The sequence below is a fragment of the Ammospiza caudacuta genome, chromosome 3 (assembly GCF_027887145.1).
Source record: "Ammospiza caudacuta isolate bAmmCau1 chromosome 3, bAmmCau1.pri, whole genome shotgun sequence".
NCBI classification, from domain to species: Eukaryota; Metazoa; Chordata; class Aves; order Passeriformes; family Passerellidae; genus Ammospiza; species Ammospiza caudacuta.
Window position 1 is genome coordinate 96,502,921 of NC_080595.1, and position 16,459 is coordinate 96,519,379.

Genomic DNA, 16,459 nt, shown 5'->3' on the forward strand with positions numbered 1-16,459 from the left:
GTGTTAAAGCACACTCCCAGGTCCTGCGTGTTTGCCAGAGTAGAAGAGTGTCTACGAGACCCAGAGTGTCTGCAAAGCAGACTGTAGACAAGAGATTTTTTTTTTAGATGTTGATTTGGTATCAGTAGATTACACAGTTGCTTTTTGTTTTTATATGCCCTTGCAATTGTTACATCTACTTTACAATTGGAATGAATAATTTATCTTTCTTTTGACTTAAGTATGATTTTAAAGTAACTGCCTAAAGTAACTGGTCAGTGGTCCCACACCTCTTTTATTTAGCAAGACATTTATTTAGATTGGTAACAAGATAACTGTTGGGGTAAATTGTTTACTTAGGATTTCAACAACCGTCTAACATTTCTGGGATAGCCAAAAGAAAAAGAACTGTAGCCCCACAGTAGCAGCCAGAGCTGCTTTGAGAGTTTGCATTACTGTGCTGGTACTGTCCAGGCACAGAGGAAGCCCATAGCAGCTCCTCACAGAGAATCCCTTCCCTGGCTGACTTTCTCCCTCTTCACAAAAAATCAATCAAAGCAAAACCAGCACATTTGCAGAGATCAGGAGAGGAATTCGTGTGCTCCAGCCATAGCTAGAAAAGTTGTCCAGACCACAGCAGGGTAGTGGATGCTGATTGCAGAGCATCCATGCTGCCCAGTGAAAACTCCCCAGGCACAGGCTGATCGTGCACACAGCTCACAGCACCTGAGCTGGGTCTCCATGGGGACAGCACAGTGACACTGGGAGTCTAAAACATCACCTCTGGGTGTCTGTGGTGGGATGAGGCTTTAGCTCCAAGTGTAAGGATTATGCTGAATAGAGCTCACCAGAGTGTTGATTTTATAACAGGATTGTCAAAGTACCTGTTGTCTGTTCTGGGACTTGGTGCCGCCCAGTGGAGTTTAGGGATTTCTTGGACCTCCTGAGATAGTGTTAGAAGAATATGAAGGCTCAAGCAGGGGAAGCCTGGCAACTCTGTCTGCAGGGAACAACTTCTGTCACAAATGATCACCAGAATTACCCCAGAGAATGGTAGTGCATCCAAAATAATCCAGGAGCAGATTTGCCGTGTGTACTCACATTTCCTGGAATCTGCCTCTTTCAAGGTCATATCAATACCACATAGTCCTGTGGTCATCTGATGGACACTTATGTAACAGCAGAGATTCCTGTTCTTTGTTCCCAAGCCTATTTCTTTGCATGTCATATTGCTACATGCCATTCCATCCTCAAACTCTTCTCCAGTTCTCTTTTTTATCCTCAGATTCTGTTTTACACTGTCAACATCCAAATCCTTTTCTATGTTAATGTTGCCTCTCAATTTTGCATCATCATCCCCCATTAGGGAATGCACATTTTCCCATGACAATACATACTACATGAAAATATTAAATTAGAGATTGATATGGACCAACACACAGCAACAGACCAACATTTCTCCTGGAGGAATTTGCCACATACTTCCCTGCAGTATTGACTGTTTTCAGCACAAACTCCTGTGATCTGTGTTCTAACTATCCTCTGTTCACTTCTTATACATAGCCCCCCCTTCATAAACTGATGTTTCTCTGAATGGGATAGACAGTGAGTAAACAACATCCAAGTGGATTAAAGCTATGGCAGTTCAAGAGAAAGATAACACAGAGAAAATGGTTTTGTCCTCAAAAAATTGTGTTGTCATCATATAATCTACTTCTGATGAACACGAGCCACATTTTGTTCCATTTATCCCAGACATGCTGGCAAAGAAGCAAGTAAGATCAGCTTTGCTACATAAGATCTTCTGCTTTCTTTTGTGTTTCTCTTTTTGTATATAAGGATATATCTTAAATCTACTATTTTAATTGCATTTACAAGATCTTGTTCATCTGAACATCCAGCAATTTTTAATTTAGTCTATACTTTTTGGTCTCCAGGAAAATGTTCAGTCTGGTTTTGTGTTTCACTAAGAGTGTCTACTTCTTTTCCTGATACACTTTTTATGTGGTTAATTGTCCACCTTGATTCTGAACATTTTCATACAAGTTTCTGTATGAAACTTGTATGTCAGAAATAAGTTTCACACTATTTTTTGCAGCTTTGACTTCAGAAAAACCCAGTTCAAGCATTCCCTTCTCTTAACCACTTCAGTCCATCCTGCCTCACTATATAGATTTCTCAGCTTATGAAACTTTGCCCATTCAAAATCCTCACTGCATGTACAGACCACTTTTGTTAGTTCTTCCATTTCATCATCAGTCTTTGCCAGAAAGCAATCAGCTCCTTGGTGAATTCTCTTAGCCTAAAAGATGATGAGCTTTGTTAATTCTGGCTATGGTTTACATGTCCAGATGAATGAGTCTGAATGAAGTTGTTTTACCTGAGGCACCTCCCCTGCATTTGTTTGCAGAGAAGATGAATGCAGTGCCCCCAGCTTTCTTGTCCAACTGGCATGTATAGGCATTTGTTTTAAAATACAAGATCCTGTGGAAGGAGTCATGTAAACATCTCTGTCTGAGACAGTCACTGCAGGTTGCTCCCTGAGTTCCTGAAGAGAAGCAGACATTTTAAGGCTGCAAACCAGAAATAAATATTTCTAGTCCTACCAATGACTAATTTTGCATAGAGAGGCTAAACATTTATCTCAGAAGTAGCTTCTACAAGGCACATAACTGCTGTTAAATGAAATTAATCAAAATGCTGCTCTGCTTTAACCAGTTGCTGTTGAAACAAACTATTACATCCATTTTAGTGCTAATGAGGTTGTGGATTCTCTTTGCTATCTATTAACACTGCTGGAGGCAGGATACTGGTTACTGGGACCTTTGATATGATACAGTGTGGCTTGTTCTTATTGCAGACATTTTTCAAGATAATGATGTCACTTAGATTTTGGTTCACTGATAATTAATAGTAGTGAGATTCACTTGCTAGATAATAATTAGTATTATCCCTCAATAGTCTTTTATAAATTAAATACAAAAGACAATGCTTGCTCAAAATGAAGTGCTGGTCTAAATACCTGCCTTAAATTATATATTAGATTTTGTACAGAATGTGATCGTTTTGGGAGACCTCTATTAGTGCATATAAGATGATGCATATTTATAGAATGTTCTCTACTAAGTTGATGTGCTAATAAACAAACACAAAAATTTTAAAAGTTCACTTAAATTAAAAGTTTTAAAAGTTTTAAGTTCACTTAAATTTGAATGGCCATAAAAAAAGCTCACAATTGCTTTCTTCCCTCTGAATCATCCTGATGAACCCTGTTTTCTTCTATTCTTAGTTAAGCAGCCAATAAAAAATTGGAAATCTAACACATCTTCCTTCAAGCCAGGAATGGGTTTTCCTCTGATCATCCATACAAAAACTTACTACTGAAAATACTATTCTAAGAGGAAATAATGCAATTAAGTATTGGCTTTTGTTTGGTTATTTAATCATTAGGTCCAACATATCTTTTCTTTTAATGCCCCGATTTGTCAATAATCAGATGTGTAAAGTAATGTTATTTCCTGAGAAATATGTCTTTTACTGTAAGGCTAAGGAGAGCAAAGAAAACTGCACTGAACTTTTAGATAGTAATGAGTAACCTTGACATCTGAACCACTTTATGATACTCTTTTATCTTCAGGATGACATATAGAAGAACAATAATACCAATATTAGGCAGTATAGAAGTACCATCTGGTACTGACATTTTGACATAAGAAAGCTTAAGGTGATATACAGACACTCAGTGCCAAAGATTACCTGGTTTCCACAAGCTCAGCTGACGCAACAATCTGGTGGAAGTAGAGGTGAATTTCCCCAGCAGCTGATGTGCAGTGATGAAAGGAAGAAAGACCACTTCCATTTCAGAAACAGGAATTTCTACAGCAGGAAAGTTGCACACAGACAACTGAGCTGTACAGTCATGATGCTTTTTAGGTAATCATCTTTCATTAGTTTAAGCCTTCCTTATACTTGTGAATATTTTAGCAATATTCACACCAGCATTTAGGTTGCAAAATTTGCAGGGGTATTAAAAAATACTGATTGTTTTTGTTTTTTTTTACCAAAACTGTGTCTCCATTTTTCCACAATATTATAAGCTCACTATTGTCTGGTTTTCACTTGTGATAGGTAAGTCTTCCCATCCTTTCTAATTATTGATTAGAGACAAAACCTTTAAAACAGCTAGGTAGGAAATAATAGATAGCAAGTACTATTTGGGAAAAAATAGGCTGTCTTTTTATAAACACAAAGCTACATCCATGAGGAATACAGTCATGATTGTGATGAGCCTTCCAAACCCCATTCCTTCAAAAAACATTTAGATTACAAGCACAATTGTACAAGGCAATTCATTGGAATTTGAAGGTTCATAAAATTCCTTTTCTGTAGCTTTTGGTATAAAACTGGCATGAACTTGAACATTACATGGAATGAAAGTAGTCAAAACAGATTAGATTTTATATTTGGTTATATCAAAAAAATAGTTTAGCCTGAATTACCTGACATTAACAAACAAAACTCAGAGCTACTTAACATAAATGTGCAACAACTCTATTACACACATTACATGGTATTTGTCAGTAAGTGATCTTTGAAGATTAGCAGCCAGGGAGCTTAACAATCAGATGCATTAAATTCAGATGTCAAGTAATACAGTGACTCACAAGAACTTAGAATAAATTTAGGAGAAAAAATCCCAAGTAATTCCAGATCAGCACATGTATGAGGAAGAGCAGACTTCTGCCCATTGCTGGTGTGGTCTCAGGTACTAATCTGAAAAATAAGTGGGAGTGCTTTCAAGGTTCCTAGATAAGAACACAGGAGGCTGAGAGGTAGGAAAACTGAAGCATTCTATTATTTTTTTCTCCTCTTTAGTTTTCCTCTGTCTTAAAATATAGTAACAGTGCCCCAGGCCTTTGAGCATCCTGTCAATTACTTTGAAGTTTAACTAAACCAAACAATACAATCAGTTCATGCTTTACTACCAGGTGGTAGCTCCATGCATCTGTCTGCATGTCATTCCTCTCACCACTCTTCAAAGGGAAGCTAACAAAAACTGGGGTGGCAGGAGGCAGCATCCCAAATTCTGCACAGAGAATACACTCCCCACCAATCTCTGTCAGTTCTGCTGCACTCCAGCCAACCCAGCAGATCTCCAGATTGCAACCTAGGCTCTCTTAGGTATTGCACATAGAGATATCCTAGGACATACTCGGCTCATGCTACTTTTAATTTATCTCACTATGCTAGTTCAGGAGAGTTCTACTGAAGCAGAATCTGGTGGATTTACTCCTAGTTGCTTGAAGATAGAAAATAATAATGGAATTCACAATTAGACAAATTGCCAGTTTCATTACTTCTGACCTCCATATCTCAGCTCCAGATAAAAGAACTATTGCTCCATAGTCTTAGATGAAAATCTATTTAGATCAAGGCTCAGCAAGAAGCCTTGTACAAACCTGATATATCTATTTAGAGCCATGACACAGAAGAGCAATTTATCAACATCAGTAAATCTTGATGAATGCCAAGAGACCCAAGCCTCCTAAATCAAATGAGGGCTTCAGCCAGGTTTTGTCTAATAATTGGTTGCTGAAAGCTGAATGTGAGGTAGGACATAATTAATTGGATTCTCCCTCCTTACAGCATAGCAAAGCCCTAAAGTACAGACTGTGAAGGTTTAGGATGTCAAGCAGGAACAGGAAATTAGCTTGCAGAAGATATAGGAATGGAATTCTCACCTTCTTCAGCAGGTAAGATCACATAATTTTTTTTGATTGACTTTTCCAAACACCAAAACTTATTTTGAAAGTCAAGAATTCTGCACTCCATCTGCTAGTCCATTGTCCAAATACTGTAAATATTTTATATCTACTTGGCAAACATGAGAAATCCATATTTGGTTTAGGTACTATATGATAATTAATTCCACCATAATGACGTACTGACCTGGAGATTAAAGGGCTAAGGGACAGTTTGGGGCTTATTAAATGAATCGATGCACTATTTCAGCTTGTGAAACAAATCAGACCTTGTTCTGCCAGAGAACAAATGCCATTTTCCATGACCATGAACATATGTAATGTTGGCCAAGTCACTTAAACTTTCTTTCTGTTCCCTTTCCTTAAATGGGAATACCACTGCCTGACTGCAATGAATTTATGGACCATACATTTGTTTAAAACTATAACTATGCTGTAATAGAGGACCTATGTAAGACTCTTCCAAATAGAACAGTGACATTTTTATTTCTCTCACATTTAGTCAATGTATAGAGCACGTGGATGAACCTGCAGGACCTGTGGCATCCAGCAGGTAGCAAGAATAACTGAAAAAGGGAGAGCCATCTTTATGCTCCTGGTGTTTCCTTGGGGCATAGGTAATACAAGAAAAGAAAATGCTGGGCTCTGCACATAATGTGTTTGGGTTTTGCCATCAGGATAAAAAAATTACACACAAACACGCACATATATATAGAGAAAAAATTCAGAGAAATAAGTGAGCTTGCTTTCTCTTATATCAGTTTCTCCTCTGCAGAGGGAAATGGAATCCTAAGAAACTCATTTTCCTTTAATTTGCCAGAAGACAGCTTTGCCTGAGAAACAAGCTTTCAAGCTAGAAGGCAGACCAGCTCTAATATTCACCCACCAGTAATCCCCTGTAAGGATTATACATTTAAAAAGGAGAAAGGTGTACATTTTGTGATGATCCTTTTACTTCTCAGCATTTTTCATAGTTGTTCTGTCAAAAAGTACTGCTTCTTTGAGAACACAGTCCTCCTGTAAATGTGCAGGTGACTAAGATTGTTGATGCTTTTCAAAACCCACTGGTAAAAATCCCCAGAACTCAGAAAAACTAATTCCCAGGCATGCAAGGCAATAATAGCCAAGATGCAGCTTATGCAGCTTACCTGTCTAAAATGGAGGACTTCCTGTTGTAAGTTGTTAGTCTCATTCTTGAAAGCAGTCATCTCACAGAAAAAAAAAAGAGAGAGAAAGAGGTGATACGCAGGCAATGCAGGCAAACCATAATGAATGTTGAATTTCCACTGACTTGTGCCAGCATGTTGCTTGCGCCAGAAAAATGGCAGAAGATGATGTACAACACAATTCGTGCCTAGCTAGTGGAAGAAAAGAGAGATTAAAAGAAAAATTAGGGAAAGAGTAACCGGTTTCTTATTTTCCACACAAGAAAAGCCCGTATAACCTGGGTCTTGTAGCTACATATAAATTCCAACTAAATTCCTGTCTCACTGGCTGCTACTGTCAATAAGAAGCAGGGCTGCTACTGATATTTCTGCAGGCAGCCTCTGTGCTGCGAGAGGTGGACACTGACATCCTGCCATTGTGGTCTAAGTGAAACTTAGGGTGAGTCTGTTCCCTCTGAATGGCAACTCCCCAAAAGGTGTTTGGAGCTCAGCATTGTGCCTTCCCCTGCATGATTTACACTACCCTTTTCTGGGCTCAGTCAGTTGTACGAGGCAAAAATGAACACTTCATAGGCTGAGTAAAACTCTCTTGAAAAGGATGAATGTAACAACTACTATTTGTTCAAGTTCATAGTTAGGAACTGCACGAGGGGCCTCACACCAAAACACTGCCACACGTTACCACTCCAAGCAAACGTGTGCCCTGAGATCCCACCCAGAAATTTGAACTATCTGGGTGGAGGGCTTGTATAGGTATAGGTGGAGTTTCTGTGAGTATTCTTGTGGATGGGTATGGGTGGGACAGAGAGAAAGAAAAAGGGAGAGGAAAAGAGAAAGGCAGGGGGAGGAAGCAGGAAAAGAACAGAGAGGATACGTTAACTTTATTTTTCTTTTTTTAAGCAGATGTGAGCTTGCTTTGGTTGTGCTCCAAGCAGGCACACTTCTTGCGCCCACGCTATCAGCAAAGGCTCAGCAGCCCAGGCTTACTAACCATGGCTACACTGTTTATGGTTTGGAGGTGACTCATACCCACCCAGAGTAAAGGCTGTTAAACAACAATGCAGTTAAAACCATAAGAGACCTGAAAAAAACCACCAGACACAGGCAGAATAAGCAAGTTGATTCTCCTCAGAAAAAAATAAAGGTCTTAGACTTTCAGTGGGGCACTGTCCATAAAAGTTTAAATTAATCTTAGCACTGAGCTATGGGAATTTATCTTGCAGTTCTTGTCCTTCAATCCAGTAATTTAGCTACATGTACATTCTGGCAAAACTGCTCTTCCTAAATATGAAACTGGAGCACACTCTTCAGTTATCTGCTCCATAAATGAACTAATCCTTATTATTAACTGGTTTTGCTGACATCAGCTTTCAGCCATGAGATTGTGTTTGTCTCATTTTTCTGTTTTCTGACATTTCATCCATATTCTGTGATGCTGGCTAAATCCAGCTGATGTGCATCAAATCAAATACTGATATATCCATTAAAGAAAAAATCAATTCTTTCAGGCCTCAAACTTGGATAAGGTATGTCCAAGTCTAAAATGAAAATCTGAAACAAATCTTTCAGCTTTCTTCTGAAGGTGTATGTGAAGCATAACAGCACCTATGTCACATCTGCACCACATGAAGTAGCAAAATTGTGATGTTTCTCTATCTCCCCAAGGAGACAGAGGAAATATAGTCAGGAAGCCTAGCTGACCTTAGAGAAACATTTAATATCTGCTTTGACAATTTCTGCGTTTTATAAGAAACAATCAGTGTAGAAAATTCATTAAGAGTTCTTGGAGCAAAAACTAAAAACCCAGATCTCCTCCCCTCCTGGTAAAGGCTCAGAAGCCTAGGATCACATCTTCTTTTCCACTGGGTGGAACTCAAAGGCTTTTTTCTGGTGCTGATAAATTACTGGCAGCTGCAACTCCAACAGGTGGCAGGTGCTCAGAAAACACAGCTAAGAGACCACTGATTTCAAGTTTGTCAATCAGCTCCTATTCTTAAAAAGACATTTCTGCCACATATCCTGAAGAGAGGAGACATCCCTCTTATAATGTCAAGTACCCAAGTGCCAGAGCAGAGCTGGAATTACCATCAGCACTGCTTAGGTGTAGGCAAGCCAAAACCCTTAGAGCGTGCTGACCAAACCTCCTAGTGCTGCCTTCCTCTGACCACACAGAGCACAGGAACCCAACATGACTCCACCCAACAATTGCACAAGACAAAGAGATTGTAACTTTCAATGCTGTGATGTTCACTTATAGATATAGATGCAAGCTCTCAAGAAAGATATTGATTTTTCAGCTATGGTGGTTGTATTGCATTTGTCCTGAAAATATGTATCATTTCAAGGGCAAACACTACAGGTCTTTCCATGTGTTGATATGTCTTATGAATGTCTCTGAACCCTACATTTCAACAGCCTTCTCCAAGGACAAAAATATAATAATTCTGTATCTTGTTCTTTGAAAATTTGAACCTGAATAATTCAATGAGAGGTTTGGTGTGTCTTTTCCCCTTAGTTTTAATAAGGATAGGATTTCATTCTTCATATGCATCTCACAGTGTAATGGTCAAACCTGGCAATATTTCTAGTCAGTGATGGAGAGCATGTCCATGTGTTCCCCACATAATGAGGAGTGTTACATTGGGCTAACAAGCAGAGCTGACTGAAAGCTGGTTGCTTCCTGCTGAAGCACCAGAGGTATTACCTCTGCATTACAAGGCAACAGTGATAATAGTAAATTCCTTTCTCATAATTTAGCTGCATACATAGCTGTAGATAAGGTATTTAAAGGGAAACAAAGAAGCAGACAAAGCTGCAGATGTGGGCTCGAACCTGTGACCCCAATAATTTCCTTTCTAAGAAAACTTCCAGTTAAGAAGCCAGAGAAACCTTAAATCAACAATGTAACTTTTTAGCATATATCTTATTCTGTATCTAAAGTACAATATGTCATATGCAACATATAATACAATAGCATACTACAGTATATCTTATTTTACATTTTTATTACGTGTACATTTTGTATAGATATGCATATATAAATAATTGCATGTTTAAATATAAAATCAAGTTAATAGCCTAATTTAAGGGAATAGCACTCAGTAGAGCGGAAAAATCTCACCTCCCCTCCTCTTCAAATACATGTCTCTGGCATGTAGAGATACTACAGCAAAACACTGAGGCAGTTTGACTTTAAAAAGTGTAATGTCAAAATGCTTTCAGAATCCACTAGCATACTGCACTCCAGCAGCTTTGATTTCTTCTCACAAGAGTTAAGAAGAAATTCACCTAATCAGTACAGCTAGGCTCAGTTTACCAACTTCTTTTAATACTTTATCACCTTTGTTGAAAACTGCACTGTGAACCCTCAAAATCAATCATCACAACTCCTGCTTGCAATTAGGATTAAGGAAATTAGGCTCAGGAGACACACTAGTTGTACATACAAAGCTGATCCCCATGGGGGAGATTGCTTCACCTACCAGAGCCTGCCAGAAACATCTCTTAAGGCTTTACATCATCACCACACAGGAAAAAAAACCAAAAGTTCTATAAAGTGGCAGTATGATATATGTGGAAGATGTTGATACAAGTTGTAGGCCTCTGTAATTTTTAGTTAGAGAGCTCTGGTTTTAGCATTGCTATATCAGTAAAGCCATACCAGGTACATTGCCTCAGCTGTGATGCCTGTCTGTTAAACAAAAATGAATGAACAAAAAGAGATCATCAGTCAACGCCAGATAACTCTTTTCTCACTAAAGTTCTCCAGTTTAAATTCCAGATGCCAAAAGTAGCAAGTACAGGATCCCTTCAGCTCATCACTGGAAAGACTTGTTACTGTATTTGCTGACTTTCACTGCTCACCCAGCTGCACGGGTTCCCCTAGGACCACAATGCCGGTGATGATAATAGTTCAGCCTTTGGGGAATTAAAAAGCAATATGAATTTTTGGAAAGACTGGGTTCTTTTCAGTTCTAGTTTAGTTTAGTTAGTTTCAAAGCCTTTACAGAATGAGTCAAGCAGGTTTGTAAACAGTTCATATTTTCAAATGCTTTATGTCTTTGCAGTTGGGAAAATATTTATTGAAGGGCTCAGCTTTGGCCTCACTTTGCTTCTATCAAAGGTAATGGTTTCAATGTTTTCAGTGGCAGCAGATAGTTGACATCAAAGCTTTGGGAAATCCTACTTTGGAAAAACAATGATGTCTCCTGGGTCTGAAGACGATGTGTAATGTAAAGTTTTGGGGGTTTGGGGGATGGTGATGCTTATTTCAGCTTTGTTTGGTTTTACTTATCCCAGAGTGTAAGGAGCAACATGTCACAGAAAAAGGATGGACTAATTATATTCTCATAGATAGTTTTACTAGAAGGAAAAATTATTAGACTTTTATAATTCAGGAAAAAAAAAAGTTCTGCATGTAACTAAAAAACTAAAGAATGTGTGCAAGCATGCTGTAAGGAAAAACGATTTGTAAAGACAGCCATATCTAAACTGCCAAAATTGTTATAAATACATCTGATTAGAATTTACCATGCCTGCATGTGTATACACGGTATTTTGTTTGGAGGTTTTTAATAGTGACAAAATTTCACCAACAAATGTTTTTTCAGCACAATGACTGTATCCTGTTTACTATACAGAACCATGCATTCCTGCAGTAATGGTTTTCAATAACGATTCCAAAGCCGCACTCTTGAAATTTTTTTTTAAATAAATGTTTAGAAGCTGCAATTTATAAACTCCATAAAAGTATTCATTATCTTTATTTCCTGGATTTCCTTAACTGTTCCTTGGGTGTTATGACTAGACTTTGATATATCAACAAACATAATTTATGGCATAACTGGTGTCTGGTTGATATGTTTAGTTACTGGTTGATATGTTTACTTATAGGTTAATATGTTTACTTACTACATTATCTAGCAGTTGATTTAGAATTTCCCATTTAAATTACCCTGTCTATTTAGAGGCCTCATTTGACAAGGTTTCCCATTGCATTGTCTTTTTCTTCCCATCAGCTGAATCAATAATTTATTGGTATATTTTTCACTAAATAAACACAAAAACTGATAAGCACAGTTAGCCCAGGAAAACATATGCAAGGAAAATGGAAATACTTATTATATTTTTACACAACTTCCTTGTTACAAAACAGCCAGTAAACTAACCTCTACATCCCTAGTGCAGCCTTTCAAAAGATTGATCCATATTTAACATTTAACAGCAGATTCTTACCCAGAAGCTTCAGTGTAAAGGAAAGCAAAGAGAAATTTCATTGCTGCAAACTCAGGAGCTCTGAGCCAGACCAGTGCAGCTACAGTTTGTGTTCTTTTGCATTCTCTCCACTTTTTAGTTTGAGGCGAATGAACTGATTACAGAGAAACTCTAAGAAAAGATTGAAGAGAGCTAGTAATAGGGGGTGCAGAGAAACTGCTTGTTTTGTTTGGCTGGTCCAGAATTTCAACAGAACTTTAGGAGCATTGACTTCAGCTGTTCAAAGTGTCATTAAATGACAAGCTCAGAAAACATTGTTCCTGTGTTGCAACGTGTACTCCCCACTTTTTCAATTAAGATGAGCTTTATACAGTGTCTATATAAAAAAAAAAAAAAAAAAAAAAAAAAAACACATTTTAGGAACATAAATAAATGTATACATACCACATTTAGAAATTTTTAACAACTTTTAAATCAAATTTTAGCTGATCTAATTTGGCTTTTTCTAGTAGTAGTCCCTACATTTAAATTCTTACTGATTATTGACTGCAGGGTTTAATGCTGTGGGACAGAAACACTCACTAGTTTGATTTTTTTCTCATTGTATGTTAAGAAAGAACCTACCATTAACCTGAAGTTGTCTTAAAATTTATTGATTTTGAAGTTTAAAACACCCTTTTCCCTATTTTTGTCAATCAGATGTATTATTTCAGAGAAATCATGGAAATGCTTCTCTATACTATCAGAAAAATAATAATCTAGATTTATGAATAACTTTATTATATTTATGTGGGTTTTACAATTGCAAAGGGTGATTCAGAAGCTTAGCAGGATGAAGTATGTCTCCTAGCCACTCAACCAACTCTCTGTGAAAGAGGATGCTCAGGGACGCTGGTTTTCTGTGGCCACACTGCAAGTTCTGAGTGTAGCTAGGCTACCAGAAGAACACTTAGGGAACACTTAGCTGCTCATTGCCACCCCCACCACAGATTTCCACCTCCCAGGTTCTGCCAGTGTAACTTGTCTGGCTGCTCCCCAGCCTGTGCTGAAATGAGCCAGGCCCACTCACTTTCAGTGACAGGTCTTTGCAGGTCCACCTTGGTTTGCCTGAACTAACACAGAGAGTGAGTTTTTGGAAGACTGGGTCAGCAGGATAGAGGGCAGCACTTTCCAGAGGATTTTTATGGTCAAGAGGTGGAGGTGTCCCCTGAACTATCAAAGCTGCCACTGAAATGGGGCAGGGCTGCAGGTGCCTTCTTGTCTGCCAGTGAGAAGGCAGGACAAGTGCTGTACTCCAAGCCAGATCCAGCAGAAGCTAAATGAGGTCTACTGCCCCAGCTACAGATTACTGCCCTCCCTCATTAACTGGATCTTAGCATTTCCCCCAAACCCACACTGTATCTGGGATTGCTTTTAACCTCATTTTTTTAAAGTAGTTTGATTCATTAAATACCTCCAAACACTTGTATTTCTAACCTAACCCACTTTGATAAGTAGTGAACTAGGGTGTGGCCAGATAAATTGATATACTAGTAGGTCTGATAGGGATCTCTGGTTTCACCTGGTTAAGTGATAGGTGAAGCAACACCTGAGACCTTTGTTAAAGCCTTCTGAAGAGCAGCTATGTCTTCTTTTGCCTGCCTGATATAAACCTCCACCTAAAAATCACTTTAGGATGCTTTTCTAATTTTTTAGCTACTTCATTCTAGAAGAGCTTAGACATGCTAGGAATGAATGTGGAAAGCAGTGTATTCCAGCTAAGTTTCCTGCATTCATAAACCAAATACTAACATCACACTGGAAACATGAGCATATATGTTTAGAAAGGGCATAGAACTAAACACAGAATGCTGAAGGCAGGGCTACTGCAAGTAGAATTACCCAACAAAAGGTTTAAGATGATAGAATCACTTCTCTGAATTCTCGTGTAACTGAAATGAGACTCTTCCCCTGCTCATGTAGATGAATTCAAGGTTTACCACTTTTAATAGTACTTTATCTTAAAAGGTGGAATCTTTCTTGGACCAGCTTTTGCATACAAGGAAAACAGAAGGTAAGACCTTAGACAAGGGAGAGAAAAAGCATTGTGATAACATTATCTGTCTCAGCTTAGTGTTCATACTAGTACTTAGAATGCCGCAGCTGGTGGTGTTGCTGAAGCTGAGACAGATGAAGGCCTTTGCTCTTACTTCAGCAAATCATGCAAAACAATGAGCTTGTATATAATAGGCAATAAGTTGTCTCATGGAATTATGTAATAGTGTAAGAGAGCTTGACTGGCAGACAGCTGCCCTATGTGACAATGGGCTGGATAACCATGTGGTGTGCTTCTTACTTAACTTCAATGCAACTGAGTGTGGTGTCTGACCCTGCTTTCAGCAGAGGGTTGGACCAGACAATATGCAGAGGTCCCTTCCCACTTCAGTCATTCTGTGACCTTAAAAGTTGTGTGAGTCTGTCATCTTGAATGCTGACAACTCATCAGCTGCTCATGGTATGGAAGTGTCCAATGTAGTCCAAGTTCTATGGTGTATATGGTGTTAGCCCACTTCTACTCCAAACTTCATTGACCTAATTCCTCTTGATTTGTATGGGAACTGTCTATACCAGATGCTCTGTTCTTGCTAATAATCAGGAAAAATTAATTGCAAAAATTAAAAAAATAGATTTCTAAATTTAACTGCCTTTCTAATATGTGTGAAACTGATTGCATTTTTGTTGATTGGTACAGTAGAAAAGTTGGCTTTGTTTTCTGTTTCATAGTAACTAGCTACTAAATATCTGGTTTTTTCTATTCCCTGTAGCATTTGTGCAGAGGATTATTGAATGATAGTTCAAGAGGTTTAAAGTGTGGTTGTAATGCTTTGAGGTGGTAGAGATGTCCCCAAAAGAGAGATAGAAGCAAATTTGCTGAATACTATGATGTGTTCCAAAAGCTTGATAGCTTGAAAAACATCATTATAGTAGTTTGGAGTGCTTGAACATTTGTCTTATTTGAAGATAAAATGTAAAGCTGTTCTGAAATTTATTTTAAACGGTTTCTGTGAGTTTCTTCCTAGCAATTGAACTGCATGACAGGTTTATTTTCAAAGGTAAATGTCATAGATTATTTTTACTTACAAATAACAATTCTGAAATTACAGAAATTTCTAGACAGCAACAGGCATTGATAATGATAATAAAATAGTTACCAGACTTCAGAGTGCCTATGTTTGAAGGAGTGGAATGAGAAGCGTGTTGAGACTGCTTAGTTTGTATCTCTGTAGCCCCTTATCATCACAATTTGGGATTATTTGCCTACAGCCACATACTCATTTACGAGGAATCAACAACAATGTCTCCTTTGATGGCTCCAAGGCTATATTTCAGGGTGGCTCTGTAGAGCAACCAGCATACCTTTGACACAAAATGTGACATAGGGCCACATTACTTTGATCTATGTCCTTCTTAAATGTTGTTATAAAAAATGATAGTGTGTTACATTGCATCCCCTAATTACTTAAAAAAAGAAGCAGTTGTGAAGTTAAGCTATAAACTAATTTCTATGACAACCAAAAATATGGTCAAAACATGGCTTTTCTAGCAGAGCCTACATCTGTGGTACAGAAGTTTCCACCACACACTGGAAAGGAGAATTTTTGCCTTTTTCCTCTGAAATCCTACAGATCAGTGTTTCTCTTGTTAGTAACAGAGCTTTTCAGACAAGAGGCATTTTCAACACCAGCAGGTCAGGTATGATGGAAAAAGACAACAGCTGCAGAAAGATAAAGCTACCTGATAATTCCTGTGCTTTTTAACTGAAAGCTGTAGCAGCAGGCCAGCCAGCCTGAACATAAATTGTGTTACAGAGAAAGTGCCACACAGACACAGAGGGATGAGTATATACATAGTATAGAGAAAAAATTTGCTGCTATTCTCAGGTTTTGAGAATTTCACCTACTACCTGCCACTGTCCAGAGAACTGATAGGACCTGCAGTGGCAGAAAGCAAACTGAAAAAATCAGTATTGACACAGAAAATATTGAGGGAATGAAGAAAGAGACCAACTGGACTCTTCTACCCATCAGCAACTTCCCTGAATGATTGCACCCTGAGGTGCAACATTTCCATTGAACCTGAATTTGGTTCAATTGAGGAAAAAGAGCATCTGTAAATAAGTTATTGGTTCTACCAGTGCTTTCTCTTGCTGTCTCACTGCTAAAATTTTGCTTTTCCTTCTTACTGTTCATTAGTTGTAGATAACTATAAATTAAGTATCAACAGGATTGCTTCTCCCCTTTCCATAAATCCAGGCGAAATTACCTCTTCAAATCTACTGGACTTCCTCTCTGCCTGTTA